The sequence below is a fragment of the Gallus gallus genome, chromosome 26 (genome assembly GCF_016699485.2).
Source record: "Gallus gallus isolate bGalGal1 chromosome 26, bGalGal1.mat.broiler.GRCg7b, whole genome shotgun sequence".
In the NCBI taxonomy this organism is placed as follows: Eukaryota; Metazoa; Chordata; class Aves; order Galliformes; family Phasianidae; genus Gallus; species Gallus gallus.
In genome coordinates this window covers 4,571,558-4,588,571 of record NC_052557.1, presented here as the reverse complement: position 1 = coordinate 4,588,571, position 17,014 = coordinate 4,571,558, and the positions used below count along the sequence as shown (strand labels likewise).

Below are 17,014 nucleotides of genomic sequence, written 5' to 3'. Positions count from 1 at the left end.
GGTGACCTGAAGGTGCTGTGCAGGGTGCAGCTGCAGAGGTGCTTGCTTCAGTGCACCACATTGGTGGAGCAGAGCCAACGCGTGCGATTTTCATTATGTAGTATCAACACTGAGCTCCAGCTTTGGCAGCGTCAACACTTATTGTTTTCAAGAAGTCTTGAGGGCTGTGGGGATAAATCAATACAAACAACATGTTCTCAAGCTGAATCACATCCCTAGCAACACTACGACGTAATTTGAATATGCAAAAGAAGGGGTTTGGGTTTGGTGTCCCCCTCCCATTTTCTTCCGCTCAGCAGCATTTGCTCTCTGCTTGTTCTCACCACCCAGCTCCTATGAAGGATGCTGCAGGGCTGGGAGCTGGGACAGTTCCGTGGTCCAACCATCACCCATGGGCATGGCTCCGTGCTTCCCAGACATCCTCTCCTCCGTCTGTCCCACCCCCAAACTCAGTGCAGGACACGTGCCGGGTTGTCCTCCTCCTCCAGGCTCAGTGCCCGCTCCATCACTTGCCCCGCCAGCACCACAGATGGCCCTACAGATGGGCAGCCGCCCTTTGCACGTGGATCCTGTCAGGTTTAAAGCGGAAAAGCTTAATTAAGCAGTTGCCCGTGTACAATTACATCCTTAATTATCCCCGCATTTTGCTTCTTTGTGGTTCTGTGTTTGCAAAAAGTTTTGTAACCATTAGAGGTGACCCTCGCCTGAAGCAGGGTCTTTTCTTTTTCTCTCCCTTTCTCCTGCCTCGTGTTAGGGATTTCTTCTGCAGAGGACTGAGTGCTTTCAGCAACACCCCATGATCCTCAAACCAAACCACTGGGGTCACGTTTAGAGGACTCAACTCCCACTATGGTGCCAAAAGCTGAGGCAGGTCTCCCTCCACCACCTTCAAGAGCCAACATTCCCAAAACCAAAGGGAAAACGACCCAACGGGAACAGCCACCAGCCCTGGGGACATCACTCCTTGCCACCACCCCCCAGATACGGGTCCCAGCCACCCACTGCAGAGGTAATGCTGTAATTTGTGGCGGTGCTTTTGTGATAGGCGAGGAGCGCTCAGCAGCTGTAAAGCTCCGGAGGCAGCACTGGAGAAGGGGGTGGTTTTATTGTTTGTAAGGCATTGAAATTTTGCCATGTTTATGAAGGTTTTAATAAAGAAAAAAACCACCAAACATCTCTCACTTCTCTAATTGAGCGTATTTCAAAGACATGTTCCCATTTCTAATATGCAGGTATATTTATACCAACACGAGTTAATTTTTATTTACCTCATAGTGAAACCCATCTTCATCCTTAATTCCCAGGGCCATATTTGCCTTGGAATCAGAATTGGACCTAACAATCAGCCGTATATTTAACGTGCCATTAAATCCTCCGTTCTGCTTTCACAGCTTTCAAACCAGGCGGCTTAAAATACAGCAGCAGCCCCATTCTTCCCAGTGTACCTGCAGGCCAGGCAGCAAAATGAATCTTCATGAGGCTGAAAGATGTCAAGTGCTTGGAAAGAGCCCAGAGAGAGCAAGAGAAGTGGTTGGGGGGCTGCAAAGCGAGAGGGGAGGAAAGGAATAGCAAAGCTATGGAGGTTGAGGATGGGCAGAGGGACTGAGCACGATGAGATGTATGCTCCCTCCTAACTCTGAGGTTGGGTTGAGAGAGGAGGAAAGAGGAAAGGGTAAAAAGGTAGAAGGGTGGAAGGGTGGGAGGGGAAGGGGGAGGGAAGGGAAGGGAAGGGAAGGGAAGGGAAGGGAAGGGAAGGGAAGGGAAGGGAAGGGAAGGGAAGGGAAGGGAAGGGAAGGGAAGGGAAGGGAAGGGAAGGGAAGGGAAGGGAAGGGAAGGGAAGGGAAGGGAAGGGAAGGGAAGGGAAGGGAAGGGAAGGGAAGGGAAGGGAAGGGAAGGGAAGGGAAGGGAAGGGAAAGGAAAGGAAAGGAAAGGAAATGGGAGGGAAGGGAAACAGAGGGAAGGGAAACAGAGGGAAGAGGAAATGGAAAAAGAAATTTAGGGAAACAGAACGGGAAAAGGAAAAGGAGGAAACTTCATTCCAAACACTGAGTCTGGAGCAGGGAGTGATATCTCTCCATGGAAATAACCCCATCCATGGGGACCAGTGGTGCCTTGATGTGAGCGAAGAGAAGATTAGGAGACAAGTGCATTACAGCCTGTAATTAAACACCCAGGGAGGAGGTCTGTGATGCCACAGAAGCCTTTAATCTCACAGTCAAAGCTTCCCAAGGGACACAGGCAAGTCAGCATTGCTGAAGCCTCACCTGATCGTGCCTCTGGTTATGGGGCACAAACATGAGCTCAGTGCAGGGATCCACCAGCACCAACTGCTCCCTCCTGCCTTCAGCACAACAGCAATGCAGGATGATGCTCCCATTCTGAGCGTGTGGTGGAGAAATGCACCTCAAGATGCTGTCCCCACGGATGCTGAGGAGCTGGAGTGAGGGCAGCCAGGCTTTGTGCAACCCTGTGGCCTGACTCCTTGTTGTGCCCTTTGGCTGAGCGCCCTGCAGAAATTAAACTGGGCAGCATCAACAGCAAAAAGCAAATGCAATATTTCAAGGCACTTCCAAGTGTAACAATCTTGGGTACTATTAATAACACTTGTGAGGAGTTTTCCTTGAATAGATATGATTTTTATCTTGACAGTGCCTCTTTAAATCATTTTTATCCCCACAAAGTTTGCAAGGAGCATATTTTCTGGGTGCCGTTTATCTTGCCAAATATACACCACCTCTGTTTGCTATTCAGTCCCCCTTTAACCATCACTGATAGGACCGGTCCCCACCCTCCTTTTTGCTCCTGTTCCCATCCTGAGATGATCCCTTCCCTCCCTCCATCCCTTTGACACCAGTTCTATTGGTGGCAGCAAAATGAAATCATGCGCTCACATCCCTGTGGCCGCGAAGCCATCAGGAGGTGGGAAGGGGTGGGCGCTCAGCTGCCAACCATCCTCACTGCCTGCCCTCCTCTCATTCCTTAAGTTAACATTCAATTTCATAAAACCATAGAATCTTCCCCTAAATTCTCTGCGGGTTTTTTGTGTGTGTGTGTGTGTTTGTTTTTAGATAGCAGCTGCATTCCTTTGTTGCTGCCCAGGACCATATGGTTGCAGAGATGCAACCTTTTCCCCAAACCAACCAGTGCAGCACAAAGTCCTCCACCTCCTCCCACCCTCTGCTGTTGTGCTGCCATAAACATGGATTTCAGCTGCTCTCCATGCACCCGAGATCCTCCACAGCCCCTGGAAGGGGGCATCCAGAGCAGGACAGGCACCGGCTGATGTGCTGCAGGAGATGGGTGGGTTTGGGCAACTCCTTAATGCCTTCCATAGCTTCCAGCACCGTGGTTTTAAGTCAGCCCCCATGGGTTGCACCCCAGGGCAGCGAGGGGAGGAAGGGGATTGCAGAGGCGCTCACAAGAGCTCCTCCAGCATCAGCTGCATGGGAACACTGCACTCCTTGCAGCCGGAGCGAGCGGGGATGCGAGCGATGCACGGCAGTCAATAAATCGATGGGTACATCGGCACGCACGTAAACAAAGAGAGAAGCCAAGTGGAAACAAAGCCGAGGTGAGAGCAGCGGGGCTGGCAGGGATGGGAGGGGGCAGTTCCCATGGGCCCAGCACAGCCCCAAATGGCTCAGGGCACAGCTCGGTTCCACCAGCTCCTTGCAGAGGGATGAATCCCTCAAATCTGCCCGAGCAACTCACTCCCCTCTCCACCTGCTCTTCCTAAACCTGTCCGAACAGCACTGATTTCTCAGGCATTGCTGCAATGTGCATTCGGTGCCGGCACCGCTCGGCTCATGGTGCTCTGTGTGCCACAGCCCTGAGCGCCCAATGCACAGCAGAGCCCCAGCACTGCAGCATCACGGGCTGTCCCCAGCAGTGTCCTCGGGAGAACAGATGGACAAAGGCACATGAAAACCTTGGGGCAGGAAAGGCAGAGACAGGCAGTGAGGAAGGGGGGGGATCCTGCTGTCACATCCATCACTTGCCTGGAAATTAAGACTTCTTCAGTGGAAAACACAGAGAAAGAAGAAAACACCAATTCTTACTCTTGGAATCCCACACTTCTGCTTTGGCAGGGCTGAGCTCGGGCACAGGGAGCGCAGAGGTGTGTGCAGGCACCCGGCAGAGTAGGTACTGGGATGCAGGGATGCATGCACAGCACCACAGCGCTCCTGGCTTTAAGTGCACGCAAAGAGCATCCCTATAAGGGACCACAGCCCGGAGGGAGCAGCGCTGCCCCTTATTCTCAGCACTCAGCCACGCTGCCCAGCATCGCGTGCCGAGCCGGCAAACAGCGGAGCAGAAGGTGGAGCCGCCCCGGGTGAAAGCAATCGGTTGCAGCGCATAATTTAATTGGAGCAAGAAGGGAGGAGGCGACGAGGAGCGCCGCGCCGACCAAAAAGCAGATGAGAGCCGGGAGTAATAAAATATTCCGAACCAGATTAAGAAATTACAAGTGGGGAAGGCGGCGCTGGGCATGTGGTCCCGCTGCAGCTGGGGCTGCGCGCACCTCCCGGCGGCACCGCGTGCTTTTATCGGACGCGGCAGCCTGCCATCCTGCTGCGAAAATAAATCTGCTTTCGGTGCATGATGAAAGCCAAGCACTCCCGCTCCCCTTGTTTCTGAAGGCTTCAGAGGGCTTTTTAAAGGAACACCTGTTACCAGGACCCGGTTAATGACTCATTTGGGGAATACTTGAGGCTTGTCTGTGCTTAATAGGTTTTGCATATGCAGAGGAGGGGACTGGGCAGGGAGCAGGTGCTGGGAAGCAGCCGGTTCCCTGTAGGATTTGCTGCTTGGAGCAGATGCCTTCGCTCTCAGCCTGTGAGGATGGGACCACAGCAGCAGCAGGGCTGGAGCTGGAGCTCCCGGGTGGGTTTGCTGTGCTGGAAGCATCCAGGCACCACCAACACCCACCTTGCTGCCCATCCAATGGGTGCGATTGGCCGGCTGGTAGCTCATGCCCTTTGCAGCACTGGGCTGAAGTGACAAAATTCAGGCTTGTTATCTCATTCTTAATGCAAATATTGGTGAAAGATGGGAGTCCCCAAGCCCTGGTGTATTCACTGCCATGCACAACTCATTGTTCCCTAAGCCTGGGCATTGGGAGCATTGGGCTGATGCAACCCCAGGGTGCAGGCTCCATCACACTTCATCCTCCCCCAAACCCATCCGTGGAGATGCAGGAAGCAATGCAGCACGAAGGTAAGCATCCCTCCCCGGGAGCAAATCCTGCGCTCTGCCCATGGGCTGGAGGAGCACACAAACAGGGAGTGGCTGCTCCTGCAGGAAGCTTTTTCTTCCCGAGGTGTGGGCAGGAGGCATCTCCCCGCTGTCAGCAGCACTGCCGTGCCTGGCAGTGGGTAATTAAAGCCTTTTATTCGGTGCCTGGAGGCACGGAGGCATCAAGGGCTCTCATCAAAGAAGAAACCCAGCGGGCTGGCTTTGTGCAGAGGGGAGGGAAAAGATGCCGAGGCTCTGTGCAGGTTTAAAGAAAGTTTTGGCTCCATTCTCCTTTCCTAACTCTTCAAATCCACCTTGTGAACAACTAATCCCCACTTATACAGCGCTCTGGAGCACTTAGCTGGGTGAAGCCCAGCTCCTCCAGCAAGGCCAGCACAAGGGGTCAGCCCAGCGTGCACCCAAGCTGCTCCATCCCTAAAGGAATTTCTCCCATTCCCCTGAACCATGCACCCTGCCTGGAACTGCAATCCAGGGGTTCCTCTCTCCAGCTCTGCCGCAGCACCCTGAGGTGCTCAGGCACCGTGCAGAGGACAAAAGCTGCTCGAGATGGGCAGGAGGATCTGTGCCTGCAGAGCAGAGCCAGGAGGATGCTGGGTTCCTGCAGTGTTGCATGGTGGGGGCTAAGGTGTGTTGCTGGGGGATGTGGACAGGGCTGAATGTTCCAGCCCTCACAGATACCAACAAGACACACAATGCCATTTATCATCTTTAAAAATACGTGGAGTTGGCGAGAGAATGAATTATTCCCCATAACCCAGTTCCTAGGATATTTTTACTGTGCATCATAAATTATAATACCTTTTTATTTTTGTTTTATAGCCTGTCCCCAGCCAATTCTGGTGATCTACATCCTCATTTCCCCCCAGTGCCTTAGGAGCCATCTCTGACTGACTGTCTCCTCCTCCCTTCAGCTCCCCAACCTCTTTTCTCCCTCATCCAGTCATGCCCTGCACTGAGACAGGGGATGAGGAGCAGAAAGCATCGTCATCCTGGCAAGGAGCAGGGAATGGGGGCATTCCTGCAGCAGTGACAGTGGGAACTCGGTCATAAAGCAAAAGACAGAGGGAGGAGAGGTGAGTGTTTATCCCTGAGAAATATGGAGATTTGCCATGATGAGGCTGGCTAAGACCATTACATTCGGCATGCTAAGCCAGAGAGTTTCAGCAGGTTTATTCAGGGCTCAGCGTTAGGCTCCCTATCAGCAGAAAGGCTTTAAGCATGTCGGGGATTTACGGGCAACAAGAGAAGAAAACAGGCGGCTCCTCGGGAATAGCCCGGCGAGGCTGACGTCTCAGACAGGACCGTATTTTACTGCTGCTAGAAGGTGTTGAGGGGCAGAGACTGCCTTCCCAAGGCTGACACGGGGCTGTTAGGATGAATGCAACCCCCCCCCAATTACAGCCATTCACATTTTTGGCCTGTTTTCTTGCACATCTGTAGCCTTTCCCCTATCCCCCCATTCTCCCTTTCCCTATCTTGCCCCCCATGCCTTTCCCTGCAACCATTCCTGCAGCCGCCCTGACTTCAGCCCCAAACTTCCTACAGCCACGAAGCGCCATGAGGGTTTATAATTCTCCAAGCTAACCGCCAGAACACAGATAAGCACCCAGCAGGGGAAGACTTGCAACCATGAGGATGCATCCTCCATTCACTTAAACCATCACAGAGGGAAAGCAGGAGAGGCTGGGAGAGGCACAGCACCCTGTAAGCATGGGGCTGAGGGTGGTAGGGTTGGTGCTGCCATCCTTCCCCATCACAAGTGGGGCTACTCAGGGAAAAACGAGAGCACAGCAGCAGGTTAACAGCCAGGAAAATGATTGCTAACAGCACAACCAGGGGCTTGTTCCTTTCTCTTTATTGGAGGCTGAGTGATTACTTGTAGGTAGTTAAAAAGCAGGAGCTGCGTGTTATTGCAGGGGATGCTCAGGAGGAACGGGAGGCTAATTAATGAGCAGCTCCTGCTTGCTGCCAGGGGAATGCTCCCAGGGGCTGTGCTGGCAGCCAGAGCGAGTTTTAGGGAGCGTGTCGAGGCAGTGCTGTGCTGGGGATGGAGGAGGGTTGGGATGCACCTGTTGCTCTACCAGCAGTGTTCCTGGTGCTGCAAGGAGCTGGGCTGCTTGGAGCAACTCAAGGAAGTTGCAAGGAAGGGAAGGCAGGATGGTAGAGGCTTTGGTTTTTGGTGGTTTCTCCCCAGTGGGGACGTTTCACTGGGACTCTGGTACCAGTGAGCCCCCCCCGCAGCCACGTCAGAGGGGTCCCAACTTGTGATGGGGCTGCAGAGAGGTGGGCCAGAAGGTTCACCCAGGCACACCTGGGATCTTTGTGAGCTGATGGAGACAGGACAGGTGATGGAGACACCCGCGGTGCCTGAGACCATGGAGGCACAATGTTTGGGCAGCCACGAGCTGCCAGTTCTGCAAGGCACGAGCAATAGCATAGGGGTGGGTGGGAGGGAACAGAGCAGCAATGACAAATGGATTTAATTCCTCAGCAGACACCAATCGGAGGGGGTGATTAATGGGAAGAGCACCTCGGCATGGCCTCGGGTGCACAGTGAGCTGTTTTGGCAGATGGAGCAGCAGGGAGCGGTGCTCGCAGGTGCAGACTTGGAGCTGAGTTAGGGACTGTCCTTGCAGCTGGGGACATGAGATGACAACCACACAATCCAATCCCCTCCTGTCCTCGCAGTCCCTCTGACCACCTCCCTGACAGAGCTGCAGCAGGATGGACTGCGCCAGACACCCCATCACTGCCCTCCCATGCACGACTTCTCACCTGGGCTGATGCTCTGGTATTCAGCTCCTACCCGTGTCCATTCCTGCCTGCAGCTGGGAGCTGGACAGCCCCTCTTGGTGTATCTGTCTGCTGGAGGATTTGCACACCTAGCAGACAGAGCAATGCTGCTGGAGGACCACAAGCATCCTGGCTGGGTACCAGCAGACACATCCCTTATCCCCATTCCCCATCCGGAGCTGCCGGGTGGCCCCCACGTCCCCACGGCTCATTACTCACCCTCAGCTTTGGTCTGACTCCAGCTGGCTCCAGCATCTGAGCAGGGAGAAAATCCTGGGCTTGATGGCTCAGTACAAGTGCCAGAAGCAGCCCCTCGTGGATTGGGCACAGCAGCTGTTAGCACTGATTAAAAAAGGAGAAACCCAACAATTATCAGTCTGTGACAGCAAGATCTGCTGCCTGAGCCTGGGCTGTGCACCCAGCTCCATCCTCCTGCTCCCTCCCTGGGATGCCAATACACAGAACACACACATGTGCATGGATGGCGCTCCACCATGCATGGGATCACAATGTGCATTCAGCAAATGCAACAGGTTCCATTGCATAGTGCCTGCATGTGAACACGGTGTGCATGCAGCAAGTGCAACAGGTTCCACTGCATGGTGCCTGCATGTGAGCACAATGTGCATGCACCAAATGCAATAGGATCCATAGTGTAATGTCTGTGTTTGGCTGTACATGTAGCTAAACTTATGGGAACACAGCAAGGCTGCAGGTTCCGCCATGCACAGGGTGTGAGCCTGCAGCCGGATGGTGTACCCCCAACACACCCCTTGCATGCACCTCATTTTGCAGCTTCTCCGCTGTGCAATGGTCTGTGTGCAGGACTGGGCACAATGTAACTGCCATGCTTCTCCATCTCATGCTTCTTGGCAGCACTGCATCTCTGCAGAGCTTCTGAGCAGCCCCCCCTCCCAGCACGCCTGGCCTCCTCATTAATACCTACGGCCTGAATTATTTATTACAAACAGATGTTAGAGTTTAAAGAGTGTTAAGAGGATATCCTTGGCTAATCAATTTATTTTTAACTGGTTCATGTATTTATTACAAACAGAATTTGGACGGTGGGTGCCACTTTAAATTATCCCTCATTCATCATAGCACGGCGCGTGCCTGTGCTGTGTCCTTGGGGACCACAACTGAGCCACAAATCTGTCGTTGCTGGCCAAGGAGAGGGCTTTGCTTATGCATTCTCTCGTGTTTTCATGAGACATGGAAATAAAATTCAGCCACCAGTGTGAAATACACCGCAAAGGTCTTCTGGAAAGGGGGAGAGAGGAGGGAGATATTGGCAATGGGTGGAATACCCCAAGCCGGGTGGAGGTGGGCTTTGAACATCCCTCTCCATTTCCCCAGTTCTTGTGGCCCTCTGAGAGCCTCTCAGAGCCATATGTGGGACCTCCCTTGGATACCAGGTGCCTCTCTGGGACCACACCATCCTGCTTGTGATTCACAGCACCGATAACATAACCCAGAAATGCTAACTCTGGGATGAGGCCAAGCAAAAGCCAAGAGAAATGAGGTGGGTGTAAGGTTTGCACCACAGTTGCCATATGCAGACGTGGTGATCATGAACCCAGGGTGGTCTCCAACCCCATGGAAATGAGAAGCAGGAGCAGGGATAAGGGAGCATCCTCCAGGCATTGTGCTTTGGCTTGTCGCTGTTTCCAAAAGAGACTGGGGAAAAATAAAGGAGAGATGTTGTCGGAGGGGAAAGAGAAATGGTGCTGGGAAGGATGAGGAGGAGGAGGAAAGAAGAAAGGCTGGAGCCAAAAATTCAGAGGAGGGGGTGAAGCTGTGCATTGCACACAGCAATTAAAGCCCCCCTGAGCTCACCCAATTAAGCAGAGCGGAGAGAGGAGGGAACCCAGAGGATAATTCCTTGGCAAATTGCTCATTTGTCTCTTTCAGCCTCCAACACTGGGAAGTTTTCATGGCAATCAAGGCACGGATCTGATCTCTGGGGTGAGCAGAGAGAGCAGTGCTGGTAATTTAGTGGGCAGAAGGCATCTCTTCCTAGAAACCTCAGAAGCACCTTAAATCTGAGTAAACCTCATTCATAACCACAAAGCAAGGAGAAGGGAAAGAGTCAGGAGCGATGGAAGGTGCACCTCATCACACCTCACCCTGCATTGCCACTGCCATCAGGGCAGGGTGGTGCAACCCATAGGGTGCTACAGCCCACGTGGGGTGTGACAACCCATGGGCTGCTACGCCCCATGCAGGTGCTACAGCCTGAGCAGGGACTCTGCTCTCACCTGGGAAACAGTGTGGATTGCTGATGTGTAAAGGCACAATACAGGGCATCAGGGGGATTTCTGCCAAGGGAATCAACAAGCCAGGAACCTGTCCAGCCATGATTAATGCCCGCTCCTCAATTCTGCTCATCCATAACTCACAGCAGCCCCCAGTGGGCAGCGTGACAGTGGCTGGGAGCAGCCCGCTGTGTTCACCTTTGGCAGAGATCAGCCCTTAAACTGCAAATCCAAACCCAGACCACCCACCTCTGTGCCAGGGCTGAGCGAGGCCTCCCTCCTGCAGCTGTGGTCCAGAGGCAGAAGCCATTGCCTTCTGGGGAGGGTGTCCCAGGGAGCAACAAAGCACATGTTGATGGCCGTTCCTCTGCACAGAGCTCCTCAGACACCTCCAGCCATTGCACCTGGTCAGTAGGCACTCAAGGACCTGCAGATTTAGTGCTGCTCAGTGCTTAGGGTCACACTGGGTGCTCAAGCCCTGGAGAAATGGACAGTCTTCAGCCCCTTCGCCAGCACCAACTCTCAGGCAGTCAATCAAAGCATCAGCTTGAACGTGTTAAAGGCCCATGTCTGTCTTTATTATAATCACAGCACTACACCTTGTTGCTGCGCGTGCCCTAATGCTGCAATGTTTTGCGCATGATTTCACCAGCTGCTGCTACAGGCATTAGGGAGCTGATGCTCCTTCCCTGCTCCAGGTGTTTGTGCTCTTGCTTGCAGTTAAGCCTCTCTTTATACTTGCTTCTCTTTATTTTATTTGCCTTTTGCTTTACAGAGCGGCTGTTCCCCCTTCGCCCCCTCCATGCCTGGGAGCGCCTTTACCAACACGCAACCAAAAAATGCACAGAGCATCAGAGAAGCAAAGCTTGGGCCCAGGGAGGGGATGACTTGGGGTTATGCTGAGTTAACGTACACAGGCGTAGTGAGAGGTTTCAGCCTCCTTATTAGCACTGTCCATAATCCCCTCTCCAACCTTGGTGTGCAGGGGCTGTTTCCATCCCTGCTAGATGAACTCAGTGTGGGAAGCAGAGGGGGTCTTCATCTCCCCATTTCTTCTGCTCTCCCTCTGGTCCCAAAAAGTACACAGCCCAGAACCCTTCCCACTTTCCTCCCTGGTCATGCGGGAGGAAAAAAGCCCTGTTCAATGGGCAGCCCTGCCTGGATGTGTTCAAAGAGCTTGAGAAATAACAATAAATCTGGAATGGAATATCCCAGGTTGGAAAGGACCCATAAGGATTGTCAGATGAACGATGAAAACTTGATTAAAGTAAATGCAGGGTTTTCATGTGACAGTGAGCACGTCCTTGGATGGGAGTCCATGGGATGTCCATCCATAGACTGGGGGCACGATGGGAAGAATCCCACCTCATTTGCCTTCCCTAAGTGCTACCACCATCCTTCCCATGGGCCGTCCCTCCAGACTGCCCCACTGCAGCCACTGGGCACACAACTGTATATTGCAGGAGATAAATGACCTTAGAAAAATGTAATTACACAACAGGGCTCTGCTCTTAATAACTGCGTATTTTACTTGTCAATGTGCCTTAATTGAAAATGAGTAGGCGATACAAGTTGCAGTGGAGTTGGCTGGCAAGCCTTTAACGCTATATTAATTGTAGTAATTAGCAGTCACTTTATGTTGAAGTCATCTATAAATAGGGGGTCCATTAGTTTAGCCGAAGAGTGTGATTTAAAATGCAAATAAAATCCCAACTATACATATAAATCACTCCTTTCCACCAGCCCCCCAAATTTACAGCCATTTACAGCTGTGGCGATGCTCTATATGAGTTTATGTGACTTGTTCTCAGGAAGGGAAGCACTTTGGTTGTTTTCCATTGCAGGAGCAGCTGGGAGATCTCAGCACACCAGGGAGAGCCCTCCAGAGGGGTTTGCTCGTGGTGGTGGCTTTGCTTGGTGCTCCCTCCTCTGCCTATGCCCAGGGCTATGCTATGGGGCTCCCTTCCCCACCTGCCCCACGTACCCATTGCACCCAGGCACACCCTGATGCTCACAGCCCATTAATGATGTGCTCCACTTATTCGATCGCAACTCAAGGGGGAACAAGAGGGAAAAGAAGGAACGTTCCTTTATTAACACAGACCACATTAAATTACAGCTTGTACTACCATGGGCAAAGGAATGAAATGAAATATTGTCTCCGAAACTCAAAGAGCAGTGCTATTAAAGATTTATACACAAACAAAAATTCCCTTTCATTGTTGACCAGCTCTTGGTCTAAAGGAGATCACGAGGTCCCTCCCGCTGACACGACCCCACTGCTGGGCTGCACATCCTTACCAGCACAGCCAACCTTGGGCAGGGAAGAAAGAACAATCTCAGGTTAAAAAAGCAAAGGAAAAGAGGTGAGAGGTCTCTATCTGCTGCAGGAGCAGCCCCCATTCAGGTGCTGCAAAAAAAAAAAAGCCTCAGCCCATTCTAATTGAAGATTCATTTTCGTTACCCTGCACAGAAGATTTCACCCATTCAATAATTTATTCTCCTTAAAAGCAACTGCATCACAAAGATGAGAGAGGGGAAAGGAGCCTCTGGCTGCAGTTCCTCTCTGTCGCTCCTAATGGATTTCATGGGCTGAGAGAGGAGATGGGTCAGGACCCCCCAAGGCCCCCCGCTCCCAAAATCTGTGAGAGGGGCTGTGCTCCTCCTCCCTCCCCCCATCCCTGCCTTTGGCTCCTAAGGCATTGGACTGAACAACTGCAAACTGAACAAACCCCTCCAGCTCTCCCCCACCCCACGATTCTTCTCATCCCTTCCTCCTGTCCCCCTCCCCAAGCAGCTCCAGCCCAAACCCCAGCAAACCCCGGGGCACCCACACCCCCAGCACAACCCAGCCCTCCCACCAGCACAGCCTACGTGGGAGAGGAACTCCCTTGCTGTGCAAAGTGAAAGAAGAATAAAGCTTCTCCATCCACATAATGACAGGCTTCTTGAGATGTTACAGACAGGGAAAGCCCTCAGCCACAGCCTTTGCAATGAGCTCCTGCTAATTATGGCTGTAGCTCAGAGCACGTTGCCTCCTGCCTGCTGTTGAGAGAAGGAGAGGCTGCCTGCTGCAGTGACTCAGCAGTGATGCCAGGTCAGGATGTGGGCTCCGTGTTCAGGCAGGAGGTGCACAAAGCCACATTGTTCCATGGAACAGCAGCAAGAAGGGATGCCTGAGGTTGGTGGGACAGAAGGAGGTGGCTAAGCACTGGGCAGGAGTTCTTCTCCATGTGCCCCAACATGGATCTGACACCCACCCATGAGGGCAGCAAGAGAGAAGGGGAGAAGTAAGAGCCCACATGGGTGTTTTTGAGCCCATATTCCTTAAGCGTGGCAGAACAGAGGACCTTCACTTCAGCAAATTCTCATTCTACCCCTTGGAGGAGATGTGACTTCTGTTTAGAAGATGCTGAATAAGGAGGAACCAAAGCAGGGAGTGAGCTCCAGTTGTGCACACCCAGAAGCACAGAATCCGCAGTGTCTCTGCTGTGCAGTCACTTTGGCTCCTTATGGAAGGACATGGTGGGTCTGCACCAGTGCTGTGTATGGCATCTCTGGCTCACCAGGTCTATGGCTGAGCTGCCTGAGGCTATGAAATGACATAGGATCATAGAATCGTAGAAACATTCAGGCTGGAAAAGACCTCTGAGATCCCCAAGTCCAACCCCAACCCAACCCACCTTGCCCACTGCCCGTGGTCCCTCAGTGCCACATCTCCCCTGTTCTGAACACCTCCAGGGACAGTGACCTCACCACCTCCCTGGGCAGAATGTGCCCAACGCATTACTTAGCTCAGCCCTCCCCCTTGGCTCAGCAGCCCGGCTCTGCACTCTCCTCCAGTCACTACAAACCATGAGTGACCCCTTTACATCAACAGGGTGAAGCCACTTATGTCTGGCTTCAGGGATACTGGGAACAAAGCCTCGAAGGCAGCAGAGCTGGGCTGGCGGCCTTCAGAGACCAGAATTTCTTATCAGGATTCTTGTTATGTCAAAAGAAAAATGAAGGAATAAATAAGAAGGAAAACAGTGTTTCTTGCAGTTTGCTCACAAGCAGAACAAGCAGACATGGAGTGGTGATTTGCCTTCAGATGCTTTCCTCTGGCTCATTTTTCAGCCACGTTCACGGGGTCTGCATCTCTAAGAAGAGCTAGAGGAAAGCTAAACAGCTGCAGGCCCATCATGGCTGCTTTATCACCTGGAGTTATCACCATGGAGAAGAGTCAGAGAAGAGGATGTTTTATTCCCCCAAATCTTCCCCAGACTTGGAAGAGCAACACAAGGCTCAACAGACACATGGGAATTCAGTGGAGAACCCAGGAACTGCACTGCTAAAAGCATCCTCAGATGTGGGCTCATTGAGATGGTGTGGCTTTCCCCAACCCTCCTGGGATGGTGTCCACTCCAAGGCCTGCAGGAAAGGAGCGATGGCTCCGAGCGCACTGAGCTGTGCTCTGAGTGCCGCCTCTCAACAACGCGCCCATCTTAAGAGGGACCAAAAACCCCCAAGATGGAATAATGTAAAAATAAATACACAAGCAACTTTGGCATAGGAGGCAAAACAGGATTGATCTTTTGCTTGACTTACTCCGAAAATTGCTTCTTCACTGCCCGTTTATGCACATTAATTGAGCGTCTGGCCCGGCTGCGCGTCTGTTTAAGTCCTCAATCAATCCCCTTTCGGATGACTGCTAGATCAATAGGGTGGTAATTTAATAAAGGACATTTTCAGTTGGCTTTTAAAAGCCACTGATGGGATATAATTCCTTCCTATTCTTTAAGAAGAAAAGGGGCAGTGGGAGAGGAAAACCAAGGGTCCAAACCATGACCCAGCGCATTCCCCTCCCAGCAGCATCCTTTCTGGATAAGGCTCATGGAGAGCTTCTCAACATCAGTGCATTTGACAGCAGCACTAGGACATCTATTCCCAGAGTCTGGTCTTGCCTTCAGCACTTGCACCACAAGGATTGCTCTTCAAAAGCCAATGCACCAAAATCCCAGGGACAACACATCCGTCTGCCATGGCACCTCCCAGAAGAAGCCACCAAGCTCAAAGTGACAAACAGGACCTCTGGTTGTCTGCCCCTTGCGAGGGACAAGAGAAGGGCCGTCCCCATGCTGGCCATTTGATCACTGGATTGATAAAAACAAAGACAAAATTCTACCAAAAGCTCCTTTGGGTTCACAGACTCTGCATTAGGGATTCACTGGGTGGGAATGAACATCCTCCTGCCACATCCAACCCTCCCATTTTGTGCTGCTTGGTTGCAGTCCAGAACTGGCCCTGGCACCAGGACTGCCTGGCTGGCCATTGATGCACATAAACCTCCTGCTCTGGTTGGGGCCACTCTTTCTTCCCCTCTCCAGCACCGCTCAGTGCTGAGCACAGTTCCCCTGCTCTGCAGTGTGCCCTCACACCAGCAACACCAGATGCTCCCTCCCTCCCCAGCCTCCATCTCCAGCCTGTCTGCGTTTAATTTCCTCTAATCGCTTTCTTCACAGCCATCCTCTCTAAAACCTTTATCTTACTCCAGACTGCAATTCCGTCCCTTTGCTGCTCCTCCGTTTCCTTTCTGTGATGCTTTGCCCAAAGCTATCTGTGTTACAAGTGGTTTAACCAGCCCTGCGCCGGGACGAAGGATTATGTCCCTGTCCTTCTGTTTGGTCACACATCCCATGACTGCACTTACTTGCTAAGAGGAGTTCATCCTGGATGCCACATCACTGTGTTCTTTCTACCCAGCACCACTCACTCAATCCTGGGTTATATCCTTGTTCATGGCTGCACCGCGCCATGGGGCAGAGCTTCCTCCCAACCCTGCCTGCTCCAACCCTGGGGCTCGGGGGCACGGTGGGGATGGGGACAAGCAACATGCAGACATAGCTCCCTCCCCCCAACCCTTGCCAGGCTGCTCTCTTGCAGGAGCTTGCTTGATGCTGATGCCACTGGAAAACCCTCGATGTGATGGCGGATGGGTGGGCAGCGAGCTGCAGCTGCTCTGAAAACATCCATCCATGCGCTCTGACTGCAAAACTTCCCCTTTCTTTTTCTTTTTTTTCCCTTGATTCTTTTTTTTTTTTTTTTTCCCAAGCCCTCATCAGCGTGAATGGAGCTGACACAGCGGCTGAGCCCAGCGCTGCTGCAGCGCAGACCTGACGGCTGTTCCTGGAGAGAGCACAGCTCAGGACAGCAACCAGAGGAGCCCCAAACCTATAAATAAAAGACATGAATTAAACATGACTCTTGCATTTTCAAGGGTCAAGTGAGTGTTCGGTCACTTAGCAATAGCATCTACTCCCACAGAGGGGGGGGGAGAAAAAATAGGAGAATAACAATAAGTGTTTATCATTACTTGTTGTTTAGCAAATGACATTTCGAAGGACCAAATCTCACTCCTGCTGAGAGCGTGGGAGCCAGAGCTCAGTCCCACGCATGGTTCCTCCCAGGCACATGCACAGGCAGGTGATGGCTGTCCCATTGTCAGAGCCAAGCAGCCGTGCTTTGTGGGGAAGATGCTGGATAAGTGGATGAGCACAACACACTTTGGCAAAGGCAGGGACACAGCCCAGCCTCGTGGCTTTCCAAGAGCGAGATAAGGTCTCCAAGGACAACATTGGGCCTTCTGCCCCAACAGAGCCAGGCTAGCTGGGGGGATCACCCTGCGAAGGCAGGAGCCCACATGGATATTTGGAGTCATTGTGCTTTTT

At 52.4% G+C, this 17,014-nt stretch overlaps 1 long non-coding RNA gene across 1 annotated transcript; it reads right to left on the bottom strand.

Moving 5' to 3' along the window:
- Positions 1 to 7,807: 7,807 nt before the first annotated feature.
- Positions 7,808 to 9,914, bottom strand: LOC121107634. The gene is made up of 3 exons (XR_005841915.2): positions 9,591 to 9,914; positions 8,269 to 8,391; positions 7,808 to 8,138 (listed from the first exon to the last, which is right to left on the bottom strand). It is a non-coding gene; the product is annotated as an uncharacterized LOC121107634 (long non-coding RNA).
- Between the last annotated feature and the right edge of the window lie 7,100 nt (positions 9,915 to 17,014).